Source organism: Rhinatrema bivittatum, chromosome 4 (genome assembly GCF_901001135.1).
Source record: "Rhinatrema bivittatum chromosome 4, aRhiBiv1.1, whole genome shotgun sequence".
In the NCBI taxonomy this organism is placed as follows: Eukaryota; Metazoa; Chordata; class Amphibia; order Gymnophiona; family Rhinatrematidae; genus Rhinatrema; species Rhinatrema bivittatum.
The window spans coordinates 137,238,499-137,257,485 of NC_042618.1; positions in this window are offsets into that span (position 1 = coordinate 137,238,499).

Consider the following 18,987-nt stretch of genomic DNA (forward strand, 5'->3'; position numbering starts at 1 on the left):
TTAATTGTCTAGATAGTTGTGGTATTTGGCATTTGAATAAACATATATAAAATCAAACTGTAAAGTATACAGCTCTTCTGTGTGTGATGCTTATATGATAGATAAAGAAGGTTGTTTGAATATTTCCCTTTGTGTTGTGATATCATTTGCTATGGAGGCAGCTTTTAGGTTCTTGAAGTCATCAACTGACAACAGTTTCTCTAGCCTTAATGCTATAGACAGAACAAATCATTGAGAGTGTATCAGTACACCTGCCCTGCTCGACACTAACTGTAAAAGTGACTAACACCACATGAGGCACAGCCTAGAGCAGTGATGGCCAACCTTTTGAGCTCAGTGTGTCAAAATTCATAAAAAAAACCGAGCATAACTCGGGTGGTGTGTCACTTCTAGAAAAATCCATAATTGTGATATTTGTAGCTCTAATTAATAACAAGTTATAATTTTAATATATGTACTGTATTTATTAATAAAGCAAAAACAAATAATTCTTTACCTTGCCTGCTTAGTGACTTTTTTGTTGCTGAATTTCGTCGGCTAAATCTTCAATTAAAACACTCTCTCCCCCTCCACCCCCCTCCCACACAAACTCTTACTCCCCTGGATTTTCTCATACACACTCATGCTCTCACACTCACTGGCTCCCTCACCTACACACAAACACATACACCCAGGCAGGCTCCCAGTCATTTTCACACCACTCCCGCTCCATCCTCCAGGCAGGCACCAATTCATTCTCACACACACAGACCCCCAGGCAGGCACCAATTCATTCTCACACACACAGACCCCCAGGCAGGCACCTATGCATTCACACACATACACCCCCAGGCAGAGTCCCATTCATTCACATGCACACACTAAAGGCAGACCCCCCTCTCTTTTGCCAGCAACCTCAGAACCTCTCTCATTCCTCTGCTGCCACTGTCACTGCTGCCACATGACTATTGGGGATGTTACTATTCTTGCACATTCCCAAAGATTACATGTGCCAATCACTAAAAATATATATATTTTTTTTAACCTTTGCTGTCTGATCTTAGTTTTCTAATTGATTGGTCACAGGCTTTTTTTTTTTTCCCACCTTCCCTTTCTTATTTTTTCCACCTTCCCTTTCTTATTATTTTTTTTTTGCCAATTCCTTTTATATTGTCTTTTTTTCTGTTTCTTTTCTCTCCATCTTCTTCCCTCAAACACACAGTCAGGTTCTCATTCTCACATGCATTTCTCTCTCTCTCACACACACACACACACACACACACACACACAGGCTCTCACTGGCACATGCTGTCTGACTCTCACACACACAGGCTCTCTCTCACTCCCACATGCTGTCTTGCTCAAGCACATGCAGTCTCTGCAAACATTCAGGTCCTCACTCTCACACACAATCTCTCAACTCATGTCATACACGCGCGCACACACAGACCCTCAGCCTCTCTCTCACCTCTGGGCCTCCTCTTCGCGGGTCGCGCAGGATGGGCTCTGCAGCGGCCCTGCTACCGGGCTTCTTCCTCTTCTCGGGCCGCTGCGATTTGAGATTCGCGGCGGCCTGTAAGTGCAAGCGATGCTCCTCTTCTGCACGCACTGATGCTTCACCTCCTTCCTGCCCACGCGGCTCCGGCAACGTTTACTTCCGGGGCCGCACAGGCAGGAAGGAGGAGGAGCATCAGCGCGTTCAACACGATCTTTTTCTTTGGGCTGTGGTGACGTGAGCCTCACCACGGCCCTGCCTATCTGCCTGTCGCTGCGCCGCATGCGCCTCCCTGCGCCCTGGGGGGGCTGGAGGGATACTAAAAAACTAAAAAACTAATTTTAAAGGGTTGGTGCAGCCGAAAAAAAAAAAAGGCTCGGCACAGCTGATAAAAAAAAAAAAAAATCGATAGTCCCGAAACGCTACGCGTGTCAGCAAAAACGGCTCGGCGTGTCACCTCTGACACGCGTGTCATAGGTTAGCCATCACTGGCCTAGAGAACAGCAGCTCTTCCTGATTGCCCACAAGTTGTGGCAGTCATGTGGATCAGCAAACACCTGCCACCATAAAACCATGGAAAAGTGTGGAGTGATATTGGAAACTGAACTATGTGCAAGCTGTTTGGCGCAGGAGTGCTCAGCCTATGTGCTTTAAGGGTGGTCAAAGATCGCACCAGGACTGTAAGTGATACAAGCTCCTGTTACAAGCAAACTACTCTGCATATTTTCTGGGTACCTACATATGTACATAATACAGCACCACATGACTAGCCATGAGCCATAACGGTCAAGGGCCTTGCAGCATCCTTTTCATCTCCATATCTGACTAAGGCTACCTATGAAGGCTCAGTTGAACCCAGGAGCTTCTAACACACCTTACCGTTGGGTTCTTTTTATTGCCCAGGAAAGCCTACTAGGTGTGTCCATTAGAATACCTCTGTTTAGCACATGCGATAATTGCTGCGATAATAATTGCAATCCGCGATGTCGGCCACAGGTGTGCGATAAAAGCTTTTTCACTGTACCGCAAAAAAAAAAAGTGTAGTTATTTCAAGTGTTAAATCCCTCGTTAGTGTGCGTTACTCTATTGCATTCCGTGCTAGCAGAACCTCATTTCCATTTATTCTGCCCAAACCCCTCCCACTCGAATACTCAATGTTTAATTTGCATATACATTTAACGTTGCGTTATTTATCGCATGCATTATGGTGTTATCGTGTGCGTTACGGCGTTATCATGCGTGATAAAGCCCTAATGCAATTTTAAAATGACCCAGTAAGTTAGGGCCTGATTCACCAACTATTTTTCTCATAGACACAGAATGGGAGAAATGTCTTAGTGAATTTGGCCCTAAGTTAGATAGCTCGATAAGTTGTGTTTTAAGACTTATCTGACTAAGCAGTTATTTTGTTGCCAGTTATCTACATAAGTCTGAGACAGCAAGGGTTAAGCCTTGTGCTCACTGGAAGGGGAGAGGTACAAGCTGTAGAATACAATGTTCAGCCAGAGAAAATTATTGAGAAAGATGGCGACTGTCCTCAAATCCAGCCAAAATAAACAACTGCAATTATGGTAGGTCTCCTCAATAAGATCTCCCCCCCCCCCCCCCCCCGACCATGGTGTGTTCCTGCTACTTTTGTTGCTGCCTTTCCCCTTTCATATATATCTTGGGGTGTTCTTCCACTGTTTGTGCTGCTTTGCTGGACGTTTGGTGCCTTGGGATGTGCAAGCCACTGTTGCTGGTGTCCTTTATCCCTCCTTTGGATCCTTTGGATAATTTTGTTACTCTTGGTGCTGCATTGCTTCTCTCACAGTGCCTTTGGTGGTTGATGTTTCTGCTTGGGCTAATTTGACATCAGTTCCTTGGGTTATTCAGGCCACTCTTGATGCCACTTTGCCCTACTATTGATGTGTTGAAGTGCCCTTCCTTCAGCTGATGATATCTGCCTTTAAATTTCAATAATCCTGAATAGAAATCCACAATTTTTGATCCTAAAATACTATGACTTTAATGGGAAAGGAAAGACCAAAGAACACACACACATACACACACAAAAAAACATTTTTGGCTTCGAACCGAACAAAATAAATCACTGAAACAAACAAACCAAATGAATGAACCAAACCAAAAAATGTTTCCATGCACATCCCTAATTAAAATATCCTTATGTCTGCCTTGAATGTTTGCAATAAGAAGGAAATTGCCATTCCTTGAACTTTTGTAAAAGAATAAAATTGTCTTGGCAGTTTTTGAAAAGTACTGCATCCAGTTCTGTAAAACTTTAGAAATTATTAATATCAGTATAGAAACAAACGTGAGCTTTTTTTAGTACTAACATTTTTTGGATTAGTGTTGTATTTAAATTGGAGTTGAGATCAGTGTGTGAAAATTAATCTACTTCATCATGGATGCTCCCAGTTTAATGAAAATATTGTTAAAGCATAATGTCTTTCTTCTATACTATATTACACTTCAGAGACTTTTTTATACTAAATATGGCTGCATGGGCATCATAAAAAGATTGCAGGCTTTTTGGAAAAGGCATGGTATTCCTATCTAGTATTGCTGGAAACAAAAATAAATGGAAAGTTAGATTGTTGGCTTGTCCTTCTCAAACCAAAAGCAGCTTATTGCTTAAAGTCAACAAATTTATCAAATTTTCAGGGTCAGCTAAATAGAGCAGGGCTCTCTTAACATGTGAATAGCCATGAATTTTAGATAACAAAGTTCCTTTATTTACTTGTTTAAATATTTATCATGGAAGCTTATGTAGTCCCTTTTCTAGTATTATCCAGGGAGGCAGGGGTTATACTGAATCCCCGGGCTTAAGTTTCTTTACTGTCCAACAGCCCTGGAGCATGGATTCTCTGAAAGGGGGGAGTGGGGAGGATTCAAGACGTAAGGGGAAGGCTCTTCATTGGGTGTCTATTGCAGACTGAATGTCGGAACCAGAATAAATGGACTGGACATTCTGGCTGGCAGTTCCAACTTAAAGTTTACTTCAGATTTTCCTAAGTAATTAACTGGCACCATACATACTTGAATCTGGTTGAATCTTGAATCCATATGCTAATGTTATTTTCAAACTTCTCCTCTGTCTGTGAATGTGACCCTCGGTATTGGGGTACTGAAATGATTTCACCCTCCAGGGCAAGGAATGATAAGAATTCCAGATAGATCAGGGGGTCTTCTGGATGCCATGGATTCCCCTTTTTAAAAATACCTGAGGTTCAGATGTACATCAGATTCTCCATATTTTATTTTATTTTCCCAGGGCAGAGACTTTAGTGGAGTCCCTAGATGAACAAAAACATCTTACTCACAGTTCTCCTCAAGTGGTAAACAGGGATCTTTCAAGTCCAGTGCAGTGGGGAAAATAACAATTCTCTTTTTCCCCACTCTTGGGCAAGAAGGATGACAGCAACTTCCTCCTGAAACAAAAGACAAAAATCTCCATAAAAATACTCAGCCACTCACACCAAAGACAGCCCTGTCCATCCATTGGGTATGAGATGGAAAAAAAGAGCTTCTTTCATCCCGAGCTTTCCCAGAGGCAAGGGTGTTGTTGTGTTTGTGGCATTGTGGACCCTTGGTCGCAATGGAGATGACTCCGCCCACGGGGAGGGGCCCTGTGGGGAACCACTGCGATAGGCTGATCTCAGATAGCAGACACAGTATAGATAGAGGCTTTATTGTACTGCTGTAGATAGATGGTAAAGCAGGAAGGTAAGGCACTGATCCAAGAAGTGCCAGTACGTTCAACAGGCTCAAATGTGAAGTCTCACCCAGATGTTTCACGATAGGCGGAAGCCCGCAATGCGGGTAACGTCACAGCTGGTGGGTGGAGCTGGAGCACCTGATTGTAGAGGTACTCACAGGAATGATGGTGTCTTCCTGATGGTGGAAAGTTCGGACCGAAGGTCCGTGGTGCAGGATATAATGGCTGGTAGGCCCTCGAGGAGCGAGTACCCGATGGTCTGATATCCTGAAATGTAGAAGAGAGAGAAAGACCCCCGAGGAACGGTTGTCTAGTTAGAGAGGACCCCGAAGGGTAGTTAGAAGCGAGAGACCCTCGAGGAGCGGGTATCTTGAGCTTCTACTGGAGTGAGGCCCTTGGAGTGAAGCAGTGTCTAAGCGGGCAGCTTAGAGCGGTCAGAGAGGCTAAAACCGAAGACCTTGCTAACTCAAGGTGGTAGCGGAAGCTGAGGCTAGATATACCCGGAGATACTGACGTCATGGGGTGGGGCCACCCCCAAGGTTCCCGCCATGACGTGTATTTGAATGTAGGAGATGTGCGCGCTCGTGCCCTAAGAGGCCACGGGAATGAGCATGACGGATGGGGACGCCCATGCTAGTTTGGAAACGCCGAGACCATCAACACTCAGCACCGGAGGCAGCCGTCATGCCCAAAGAGAGAGAAAGGGGAGAAAAAGAGGTAAGGCAGAGCGGTCACAGCCGTCTGCAACCAACGGATGCAACAGGTGTTTTTCCCTCCATGAGACAAGACCATGGGATCCAGTGGAAAACACCGAAAAGTAAAATCCAAAAATCCTCAGCAAACTGCAAAACACTGAGGCAATCTCTTCAACTAGGTTGTGGACTGAAAGGATATATCACCTCCTTCCTATCCTGGAAACACTAGGACAAAAGTCCTCGCCTGCCAAAAATTAGGAGACAAAAACCCCCACTCCTACTTAGACTGCTAACTCAAAATGCCACACTGATCTCTCACTATGTCTGCCTTTGAATAGACAGGAGCTCACCATTCCAGCCAGCATCACAAGGGGCCCCTAGGAAATGGTTTACTCCTCTCCTAGCTAATAACTCTATGTTCTAGACCAGGGCCATCTAGTGGAGATCCCAAAGAAGTTTCTACACTTCTTTTATACAAAATACCTGGTTTACAAAATGTAGGCTATAAATGTGTAGGGCTGGTCTGGTAGTTCAGTGGCATGCAGGGTTTATTTTTTTGTCAGATCTTCCATTCTCCAGGCTGACTAGGTCTGAGAATGCTACAGAGTCAACATTTACTGTTCTTAGTTGGGAGGGAGTCCCAATCATTTTGTAAAAGTGTCACTTACTGGCTGGCATAGGGCCTATTGTTGCAATTTTCTGGAAGGACCCCTGATACCCAATTTCCTTCTGTGATGCAGAGACAGCTGACACCTTCCTCTCTCCCCTTCCATCATGCTCCAGCCATACCATAAGTCACATGGGACTACAACTCCTGCAGGATGTCTGATGTGCACTTGCCAGTAAGGGTGGGGGAAGAGGTAAAAGACTCCCATGCATCTTAGAGGGAATGTTGATACATGGTTCACAGTTGAGCATTGTTGCTGCAGTGACTGGGCAAAGGTATTGCTTAGGAGGTGGATCCTTGGGCTGAGGTGGGGTTGACGCAACCCGTAGGCGAGGCCCTACAGGTCCCCACCATCAGCAGGCAGAATGGGCTGAAACTGGAGGCCACTGGAGCTTCACTTATACCAGCCCACGTTCCCCTTGGGTTGAGCCTTCGGGTGCCAGGGCCGGCAGGACTTAGGTGGGCCTCAAGGTTGAGTATAGATAGGAGATGGTTCAGCCCAGAAACAGCAGCCAGCAGGTGGTGTGGTCCTATCCTAGACGGGATGTGGGACAGGAACTTAAGCACCATGGGACAAGAAGAAACTGAAGCTGCCTGAGCAAAAGAAGGCCGAAGCCTTAATAGTCCACGTCCAGAGGATAGGGACAGAGGCATCACTGTCAAAGTTGAATGGAAGCTGGCGGCACTTGGAAGGTGTAGCAAGCAACGTGGAACTCTGGACTCAAGAAAATCTGAAGCAAAGTTATTCATAGTAATGGTCAAGGCATGGAGAAGGCAGGTGTGGTCAGACTTAGCAATGGTCAAGGCACGGAGAAGGCAGGCGTGGTCAGACGTAGCAATGGTCGAGGCATGGAGAAGGCAGGCGAGGTCAGGCGCAGCAGAGGTCAGGCTTGGAGAAGGCAGGCGAAGTCAGGTGTAGCGGAGGTCAGAACCAGATAGTCGATCTAGTAGATGGACAAAACGAACACAAGGAATCACAGGAATCACAGGAAAAAGACAAGCGCAAGGCAACTAGAACTCGGAAACCGGAACAGGAGACCAAGGCGACCTGTTACAAAGGCAACGCTAAGGAGCGCTGCCCGAGCTTTTATATGTTGAGGGAACTGACGTCAACATCTGGGTCCGCGGCCAGGTTCCCGCCGCAGGCCCTTTAAAGGTTTCACTGGTGCATGCGTGCGCCTAGGGAGGGGTGCGTTGCTGCCGGCGTCTCCTCTCCGCGAACCCCGTGGAGAGGCCCGACAGATGGAGGCATTCTGGCCGGAGGTCCCGGGAAGCAGAGCAGGGCCGGAGGAGCTGGTGGAAGTCTGAGGTCGAGACTGGCGGCCCACCGCTGCCAGCAACGAGGAGCTGGAGCCTGAAGCTTGTGTAGAGAGGTGAGAGGGCCGCCCAGCTCGGCTGCCGCGGGCGGCAAGCATAACAAAAGGGAGTTGGGAGATCATATTTATTCATGATACTTATTAGTGCATTCATCTTTTTACCAATCGGTTATCATTGTTAATGTTCTTTTGGACATCCATTTGTATTGGGTTGACAGGTCTTATATTTTATTGTTTTATATGAAAGGTACTGGGATGGGTAGGTGCTGCAGTTTGTTTTTTATCAATATTTTTTTCAGAATTTACATGATTTTATTTTAAGAGATTTTTTTGTATGTGTTACTCCATCTTCAGTTTAGGAACCAAGATAGCAGGGGCACATGACGGTCTTGGGAGCCAATCCTTTAACTTTCTCCCACTCCGACACAGTCCAGGGGCCCCAAGACAGGAGTATTTTTCCCAGAGGGGAGGAGGGTGGGACTAAATCCTCCAGGGCCCCAAATGGCTGGAGGGGATTCTCAGATTTGTTGCACTGGGGGGTAACAGGTCTCTATCAGCTTTGAAGGATGTAAGTGTCACAAATGTCTCTGGATGTTCAGACTGCGTGTCCAAAATTAAATCTTTACCGTCCTAGTTCCTAAATGTTAGGCATGGCACTTTCACAATAGTTCTTGTCTTGATGAGAAGAAATTTACAGCTCTTCAATTTATTTGTACAAGCATCTCTCAGTATCAAGCAAGGAAACTCTCACCCTCTATGGTGTAGACAAGCAAGGTTATCAGTTGGGCAGGGCATCTTTAGATGGGATGGAAAACCCCTTCCAAAAATACTGATTGCAAAAGAATTATAGTCTCTGCACAGTCTCCCCTAATGGTCTCTCTCCCAGGGTGAAGACTCCATTGGATATCCTCAGAGTAGAAATTTAGGTCTTACAGTTCTCTTCTTCAGTTGTCTCAACAGGATTTTTCTTAAGAAAAATCCAATAGCAGGGAACACTGCATCTTTATTCAGATATTCCCTCTTCAGGCAGGAAGGGTGGCCAAAAGCTTCCTCCTGGGAACTTAAAAAAAAAAAAAATTCTTCACACAAAAGTCAAAAAATCTGGAATCCTCTTGCAGCAGGTCGCAATTTGGAATCTTCCCTACCTCCTTATCTAACCTAACTGGCAAAACACCTCGAATTTCTCTAGCCAAGGCTACCAGGATTTCCACAGGAGAAAACCCAGAAAGGCAAAAATATTTAAAAATCTTAATCAATAACAGAACCAGCACTCAGGCAGGCCCTGATCCCCTTCCTATTAGGTTATTGGCCCAAGCTGTGTAACCCAGTACCCAAGCAGAGGAACAAATTAAGAAAAAAAGACATTCCTACTCTCTGTGTTAACCAAAATGCCACGCAGTGCAATGCTGCAACCTGCTTTTATAAGCAGCAGGGGGCTGGCCATTCCAGCAACCTCTGTAGAGGAGCTGTTCTGAAATGGAGCACCCTTCCCTCACTACCTTTCCTATCCTAGCTTACAGGGATCAAGACTAGGGCCTTATTATCGAGATGATCCCAAAGGGTCATCACATATGTTTTATAATTTTTATTGGCATGTATTTATTGCTATATTTATATGTTTGTTTGTTGTTTTTTTTTTAATAACATCATTCCATTGTATATTGCTTTGAGCAGGTTGCCTTAAGAAAAGCAGTTTATAAATTTTTACATTAGATTCAATATAAAATAAAAACAGGGAAAATATTCTGGGCAGTTGTAAATGAAGGCACATGGCACAGTAGTCCAACAGAGGTTCATTCCAACTGAGCTGAATACTCAAAGGAACAGGAGGAACATTCCAGGAAAAAAGAAAAAGCACTGTAAATGTGCAATATTCAACTGAAGGCTCTCAGTCTGGCAGAATAACACACATTGTTTACATTCTTAACCTTCTATCCTTTAACAAACATATGCAGCTATTGAACACACACTACAGCTATGTTCTCACAAATAAAAGGCACCCACTCATTTATTTGTTAATCTCTTAGTACATTTGGCACAAGCACAACTGCAGCATTTTCAAATGTTTGAATTCTCAAATGTTAATTCCTTTCATGCCTACATCTATTTTAAATGACACTGTTGCATTCATAGAAATTTAAAAACTCATGGCAGATAAAGGTCTATTAAGTCAGCCTATTTTTCCTATCTACTACAATACAAAATACACTACATAGATAATACATCTACCCTTAGAAATACCAGATACACATAAAGGCTTTTCCTATTTTGTATCTGTGGAGAAAATACTTAGTACTTAGACTTCTAAGGATCCTCTGAGATTGTCCCATGCCATTGCATTCTTGAATTTTGATAGCATTTTTGTTTCCATTACCTAGGAGGCTATTCCATGCATCCACTGCCATTTTGGAGGGTAATGTTCATAACTGTACACATTGGTGGAAATTCAATGGGGAATTTTTACCCAGACTTTGCACTAATTTTCAAAGTGAAAGTCTGTATTTTACATTCACATTGAAAATGATCCCAGGAAAACTACCCACACACATTTACATCTACTAACTTGTGTGAATAATTTTCCAGAGTAAAAAAATGCAGGCATACTTTTCAAAATTCAAAAGAATGCAAGTAGTTCCAAACTTTTTTCCAACTCTAGGAAGCCTCTATTAACTACAGGTAAAAGTACATACTTAGAGGCCCTACACACATACATTTACCTGCATATAGAGCAGGCAATTTTAAAATAGACCCTTTCTATGGGTAAAGCACTGTTTTACCTGTGGAAATAGTTTGACAATTACCTTCCCTGTAGTAGGTTGAGTGGGAGGCAAACAAAAGGTAGTTGTAAATGGAAATCACTCTGAGGAAAGAGGCATTATTAGTGGTGTGGCTCAGGGATTGATCCTTGGACCAGTTCTTCTCAACATTTTTGTGAGCAATATTGCGGAAGAGCAATCAGGAAAGATTTGATTTTAGTGGATGATACCAAAATCTGCAAGAGGGTAGACACCCAGAAAGGTTTGGAAAATATGAGGAGGGGTCTAGTGAAGCTTGAGGAATGGTCCAGAGCAGGGATAATCCATTTATTGCCTCCATTGTACGCAATGTATGCCTCCAATGTATGCAAATTTATCTCATGTATATTCATTGTGGGTGTCAGAAAAACCAGACCAATTTGTGGCACTCCAGGACCAAAGTTGTCTACTTCTGGTCTGAAGTCCAGCAACTAGGAGTTATTGCTAAGAAATGCGGGGCTTCAAAACCCAAGGAGTAGTAAGTAGTATAGAGAGTGAAATTCTTCTAAGCGTGAAACAGGTACAGGATCTGGGCATAATCATATCTGATGATCTTAAGTTGTCCAAACAGTTGGATGAGGTAAGAGCAAAAACCAAAAACATGCTTGGGTGCATAGGGAGAGAACTGATCAGCAGGAAAAAAGGATATAATATTGTTCCTTCAAAGTCCTTGGTGAGGCCTCATTTGGAATACTGTGTACAATTCTGGAGACTAAACCTTCAAAAAATTATAAATTGAATAGAGCTGTTCCAAAGGGTGGCTACTAAAATGGTCAGTGTTCTCTATTCGCAAGCATATGAAGAGAGACTTAAAGATCTAAACATGTATACCACAGAGGAAAGGCAGGATGGATATGATAAAGCCATTTAAATAATTCCAAGGTATCGGGTCAAGAAGAAAGGAGGCTCTCATATAAGGGATCATGGTATGAAAATGAAAAGGAGTAGACTCTGGAGTAATCTAAGAAAATATTTCTTTATAGAGAGAATGGTGGATGCATGGAACAGTCTTCCAATGGAGGTGGTGGAGGCAAGGACAGTATCTGAATTTAAAAAAGCATGGGATAAGCATAGGGGATCGATGAGGGAGTGGTAGGGACTATAGAGCTGAGTAGTTGATATGGATGGGCAGACTAGATTGGGTCTGATATTGGAAGCTTAGCCAGATAAGTCGCTACTCATCCGGCTAAGTAGCTTTGACTATCAGCCACCATGTTTCTATGTAAGAGATAGACTAAGGTGTTACACTGGGGCCTGACAGAATTCCTCCTCCTTACTTCCCTGGGGTGGGTCTGATGCTGTCTCCCTTTTTCAACCATGGTAGCCCAATGTTCTTCCTCCTTCTTGCCCGACCATTAAACCCTGCCGACTTTTTCTTCTGAAGCCTGCTTCTGCTACCACACCCAGAGTTTTTCAGTGTTGGCCTGGATATCTGGAAATTCCCTTGTAATTTCTGAGTCTCTGGGCCAATTTCAGAGAGTTCCAAGGTATTTGTGCCGGGATGGGAGGGAGGGTCCAGAGGATCAACTTTCCTATCTTATTAAGGGCCCTATTTGCTAAGCCCTTTTTCTATAAACACAGAATGAGAGAAAACCTTTAGTAAATAGACCCCTAACTTAAATGGGTAGATACTCTGGGATAAATTTTCAATGCAGCTGTTCAACATCCAGATAGCTGGCTAGATGTTTGCTAGTTAACTTAAGATAAAAATCTCAACTGCAACCTAGTATGGCTGAAAATCATCCTAAGACTGTCAGCTAAATATTAGCTCGTGATAATAAGTGATCTGCTCTTGACTGAAAATGTATCCCATAGTTGATTGTGAGCACCGATATGCAGTTCTTGCCTCCCACCAGCAGAGGGTCTCTGTGGGGCCCCTTGGACTATGTTCAGTCCTCCAGCTCTATGGCTCACACTTCCTTCTGGTGGTCGTCTTCTTCCTGTCTTGACGCATATATACAGTATATTCCAGGCTTCCAGCCTATACTTTGCCATAGTTTCATGTTATACACAGTCTTATGTTTGATCCTACTTTGTGATCCTACATTTTGTGTTCCTGTTTACTTCTAGACTGTTTCAAGTATCCTGTGTTCCTGTTTGCTCCTTCATTGCTTCATATATCCAGTGGTCCTAGCTTTTCTAGTGTATACAGTCCTCTTGCAGTGGTCCTATATTGCTTCTGTGGGCGTCTTCATATCTCTCAGTTTTCCTGCAGTGGTCCTGCACTGCTTTTGTGGGTGCCTTAATATCTCCAGGTTTATATCTTGTATTTCCTGTTTTCCATGTAGTGTGCGCCTGTTTTCTTGTCTACATCTTACTGGCCACCAGTACCTAAGGGCTTAATCCAAGGGGAAGGTAGCCAATGAAGGCAGAAAATGCCTGTCTCTGATCTTGTTAGAATCCACCAGTCTCACCTTGCTCTTCATTTTGGGCATCATTCCTATAGATGATTACATCATTATATTGATAATCACATTTAATATTTCACAACCAACTTTATTTATTTATTTATTTATTTAACACTTTTTTATACCGACCTTCATAGTAATAACCATATCGGATCGGTTTACATAGAACAAGGGTATAACTGAAGCAATAAATAAAAGTAATTAACAATAGAGGTGAATAAGGCAAAGTTACATTTAACAAGGAGTAAAAACTTGGAAGCTTAAATAACTTATCAATGTTGCATATCACACAGCGAGTGTGTGTGTAGGGGGTTGTCTTAGAGCACCTAGGTATTGATATAAGACAGACTTTATGTATTTTTTTCACTGCTTCTTTATATAAATTGAGTGCATGCTAGGATTTATTATATTATTTTGGAAGTATATGTTCCTGTCTGGCAGGCTGTATGTTCATGTCAACTGAATTGTGCAGCAGGTTGGTAGTGATGGGGTATAGTCAAGAGAGGCTATGGTAACCTAGGAGGCTAGATGTTTGGAAAAGAGCAATACTAGTATGATACCTGTAAAGGTCCTTATTCAGCTGTTGGTTTTCTGGGTAAGTTAACCAGATAAACTTAGTCAGCTTAAACAGTTAGTCACACTGTTTAATATACCCATATAAATCTAAATTTTGTTGGATATGTTTATCCAGCTAACTCTTGAATGGCCCTTCGTCATGACTAAAGTAATCCAGATAACTTAGCTGAATAGCATCGACTATCAGTGTTGTTTGGCTGTTTGTTTATTTATTTAATATCATTTCTATTTTGCCAGTCCACATAGATCTTGGCAGAGAACATTAAAACATAAACATGTCATATCATACAAATATAATTTTTAAAAAACCAATATAATAAAAGTGTTTAATGTTTTTTATTTTTTAATCTGGATAATTTAGCCCTGCCTGAAATGACCCCAGATCACCTCAGATTTATCTGGGTAAGCTGTAACCATCTAAACACCTGGATAAAAAGACAGTCAGCACAGCAAGAGTTTTAAATCTTGTGGTTTATCTTACTAAATTCCAATTTAGCAGAATAAACCTTATGAATATGAACCTCCCTGGTTATCACAAAGCATTGTGGTTAGGCATGTCAAGAGAGGGGTGTTGGTGTAAATAGGTTATCTTATATACTGAGAGAATGTGCTACGACCCTGCCACGCTTCACGCGGACAGGTCCTTACCCCCATGGCCTGGTCTGATCCCAACGTCACGCCTCGCGGCCCAGAGGCCACAGCTGAAGCCAGGGCCTCGCCTGAGGTGGCTGACGCCGGGTGCTCCCGCAGCCCGGCCGCCATCTTGCTGGAACGGCAGGAGCCGTGCCGGGTCCTTGCCTCGCCAGGAGGCTGCCGCCAACTCCTCCATCCTTTGCAGCCTGGAGCTGTTGCCCACACCATCTTCGGCAGGCCTGGAGCCCTGCTCCTCAGCGGCATGGACGCCGCTAACATCGTCTGTCTCTGGGTCCTCCTCCTGTGCTGCTGAGACACCGCCAACGGCCGACTCCTTCCTGCTTCAGCGTCTGCAGGGCCACTGTCCAAAGTCCTGCAGACTTCCTCTGACTGCTGCTCCTAAGGGGCAGGCCTGCGGCTTTCCCCCATTCTTATGGGGCCAGCCAGGCATGGTCCTCCGAACAGCTCCTCCTAGGGAGTTGCCTCTTCAGCCCTATAAGAGGGCCCTGCTTCATTCCAGCTTTGTCTTCGCATCAGCTCAGTTGCTCCTGAAGGCGTCTCTTCATCTGGTGTCCTGTTCCTGAGTTCAGATCCTGATGTCTGTTCCAAGACCAGACGTCTGTGAGTCCAGTTCCTGTGATCCAGCCCAAGTCCGGATGTCCGTGAGTCCAGCTCCCGATGCCTGCTCCGAGTCTGGATGTCTGTGAGTCCAGTTCCTGTGATCCGGCCCAAGTCCGTATGTCCGTGAGTCCAGCTCCCAATGCCTGCTCCGAGTCCGGATGTGCATGAGTCCAGTTCCTGTGGTCCGGCCCAAGTCCGGATGTCTGTGAGTCCTGATCCAGATGTCTGTTCCCAGTCCTGCAGTCCATTTCAAGACCTGCAGTTCATTCCAAGAAGTTCCATTCCAAGTTCTGCAGTCCGTTCCAAGAAGTTCTGTTCCATTTCAATTCCTGCAGTCCATTTCAATTCCTGCAGTCCATTCTAGAAGTTCCATGTTCCAAGGTTCTGTTCCAAGTCCTGCAGTCCATTTCAAGTCCTGCAGATTCTCCCAAGATGTTCCAGTCCTGATGGTCCAGTCCTGATTTCTGAGGTTCCAGTTCTGATGTTCCAGTCCTGATTCCTGATGATCCAAGATGTCCTGATGTTCCTTGATGTTCATTGATCTCCTGATGTTTCGTGCTTGATGTCCTGTTGTTTCTTGATGTTCTGATGTCCCAAGTTCTGTCATGTTCCCGGTCCTAATACACCAGGAGGTGGGACCCGTGCCTCCGGGGATTCCCGCTGCTTTTATCCGGAGTTCCCATACTCCAAGGTTTTATCTGACTTCCTAGTTCCGGCTCCGGAGGATCCTAGGAGTTTCCACTAACCTGTGCTATGAGACTACCTGAGCCAGTCCCGATCTCCTCGTGGTCCATGACCAGTCACCCGGCTGTGTAGGGCGCAAAGAGGACAGAGTGGTCCACGACCAGCCCCATGTGCTGTCTAGGGCGCCTAAGGGTCTAGCTCATCCCTCGTTTCCTGTCTGCATTCCCGCCTGTGTCTTGTTCCTTGCCTGAGTCTTCAGTATGGTCCACGACCAGCCCCATGTGCTGTGTAGGGTGCCTGAGGGACTCGCCTTCCTTGTCCTACATCTCTACGTTCCAAGTCTTCAGCTCTATGTTCCAAGTTCTAAGTCTTCAGCTCTACATTCCAAGTCTTCAGCTCTTCGTCTCTACATTCCAAGTTCCAAGTTCCAAGTCTCCAGCTCTACGTCTCTACATTCCAAGTCTTCAGCTCTACATCTCTATGTTCCAAGTTCCTAGTCCTAGCCAGAGACCTACTTCGTAGCCTGTTTTCCTAGCTCCATCCAGCTCTGCTCCTATGATGCCCATTCCCGCACACACACCTCACCACCGATGTGACTCATGTCCTGACCTGAGCCGCCCTGTGGCCCAAGGTTTCCGCTCTCCCAAGAGCCAAGTGATGCACGCCAAGCCCACACTATTGGCCCCTGAAAGCTGAGCTTGCAACAGAATGGAGTACAATGGCATAACAAAACTTGTAAGATATCACAAGAAGTGATATCTTGGAAGCAATCATGCTGTATGGGTGCCATTTGGGATATATCCTTGGCAGTATGGAATGGGATAACTGGATGGGGCCGTTGGTCTTTTTATTCCATCATCTGCTATGTTCCTAAGTTTTTACTATGTTACATAGTCTCTGTTTAGCACATTTCGTGGAATAATAAAGTGCTTAGATTTTTGCTTTTGTCTGTCTGTCTGTCCATCCATCCATCTGTGACATGGATATCACAGGCAGATAGACAAAAGCAAAAACAAATTGTAAGTGCTGGAGCACCTTGGTGGACAGGAAACAAGCATAGCTGGCATGGATCTCAGGTCCTGCCAACAGAAGAAAAGGAGCAATAGCCCAAAGAACAGAGTTGCCAAAGAGCCCAAGCCCCACCTACCCATTGAGGAAAAGGAGGTGCGGTGGCAGTTTAAAGAACAGGGCTGTCGGTATGCTCAGGATCAGTCCATCCATCAAAGAAAAAGAATCGCAGAGGTTTGAAGTACAGTGATGATGAAGAGAAAAGAGAGATATGAGAGAAAATGTAAGTGTGCACCACCCTCACCCCTATCCCCTCACCCCCTATATTGAGGAAGGCACTAGTGGTGTTTAAACTGACAACAGCCAAGAGATTAAGGGCCAGAGTCTTAGCAACAGAACCAACCAAGAAGCTGTAAGTATTTACAGAAAACATAAGAGGCCAAGAAGATGGCCACTCCCCCAGGAGACAGATTGGCTGAAGCCATGCTGAAAGGGTTGCTGGGAATAGGAAGATGTTCACAGCAACCAGAAGGCTACCCAAGCTCTCTAGTATGGTAAACTCCTTCCTTCCATGACAAAGCTCTACTACTTGCTTGTAGTTCTAACTCCTGCCTTGTTCCTGTCTGTCAAGTGCCAAGATGCAGTTCCTGCCTTTGCTTCAAGCTCATTTCCAACCTTTATATCAAGCTGCAGTTGGGTCTCTGTGCTAAGTTCCAGCTTTGGTTTCCTGTTCGGGTGAGTCCAGCTCTAGTTTTCAATGCCAAGTCCCCAAGGCCTGCTCCAAGTCTCTAGTTACAGTCTCTGCTTGGAACTTTAGTTCCAGTCACAATTCTATATTACCAGTTCCATCTTCATGTTTCAGCTTCCAACTCCAGCTCTAAATTCCAGTTCCAGCTCCAAGTCTCAGCTTCACCTTCACATTCAAGCTTTAGACTCCAGCTCTGAGTTCAGTTTATAGCTCCAAGGCCCAGCCTCAACTTCACCTTCATACTTCAGACTCCAGCTCCTGTTCTGAGCTCTAGATTCAGCTTCAAGTTCCAGCTCCACATACTAGAGCAGGCTCCAGTTCCTGGTTCCACTTTTTAGCATCAGTACACTGGGACTCTTCTTCCTGCATTAACCCAAATGTCTACCTGTGAGTTCCTGTGTGGATAGGGAACCTGACAACATAGCTGCCACCCTCTACATCCAATCCACATGCACACCACATACTCCACTCATATAGTCCCCACACACACTCATTCACTCCCACCCGCAGCTACCCACCAGCTATACACATACACCCACCTCTACTCTGCAACATACATCCTTAAACATCTCTCCTCAGCAACATCTCTTTCCACACAACCACATCCACATACCCTTCTCTACCAGCCCCACATACCCAAACTTCCTCTCCCCCTCCCCGACCACCATTACTCCTCTAGCACCACAGAGCAACTACAAAACAGACACCCACGCATACCTGAGGGAGATGTAATACACATATGCAGATCATGAACTCATAAATTGAGCTTTTGGAAGTTGCTATACAATTCTAGATTTGGTTATAGTTTTTAAGGAGTAAAGTCTGAACAGAATGAAGTAGTATTATATCTTCATATATTAACTATACCTCATCATTTGTTAAAAGAAAATCAAGTTATTAGGCATAGATTATAGCTCTATTCAGCTAATGAATATTTTAAAATTCAAGTTAAGAAAGGGACTTTAGTAGACACAAACATTGACATCTTAAGAGGTGCCATTGCTGCACAACTGCTTTAATAGGTTTCTTTTAACACATTTTCTCTCTTATTAGTTCACATTATTAAGATTCAGCAAAAAAGAAGCATTTTGATTTATAGGTAATGGTTTATTCATTTGTTCGCATAGGGACTCAAAATCAAAAGGCTCTTTAAAATGTTTTTGTTTTTCACTTAAGGCATTTTTATTTTGAATCACAATAAAATATTTTTTCATAGATTTTTTTTCCATGACTTTGTTTTATCCCCCACACAGTATTGTCATTCAGTGAATCAGCTCTGTCCAAATACATTGTGCACCAACCCTGTATCAGTCAGATGTTTGGGAGGGGAGAATGGGTAAGAAGCTTGTGTTAGCCACCACCCATTTTCTATGCACCATCTACAGACTTTTCACCAACCCAACCTCTCCTTCTACTTCTGCCACCTGTCCACAGGCTAGCAAACTTCTCTGATGAAGAATCTGTACTGAACACATCTAGAAACACATCTGTACAAAAACTTCAGCTTTCTGTACAGAACACATCTACTACCACACTTATGGACTGAGCCATCGAAAGACAAATCTCAGTGAGTGTCATTTGGTTGATTGCAGGCAACAAACTAATGAGTAATGACGCTATGAAAACTACTTAGTCTTTTATGTG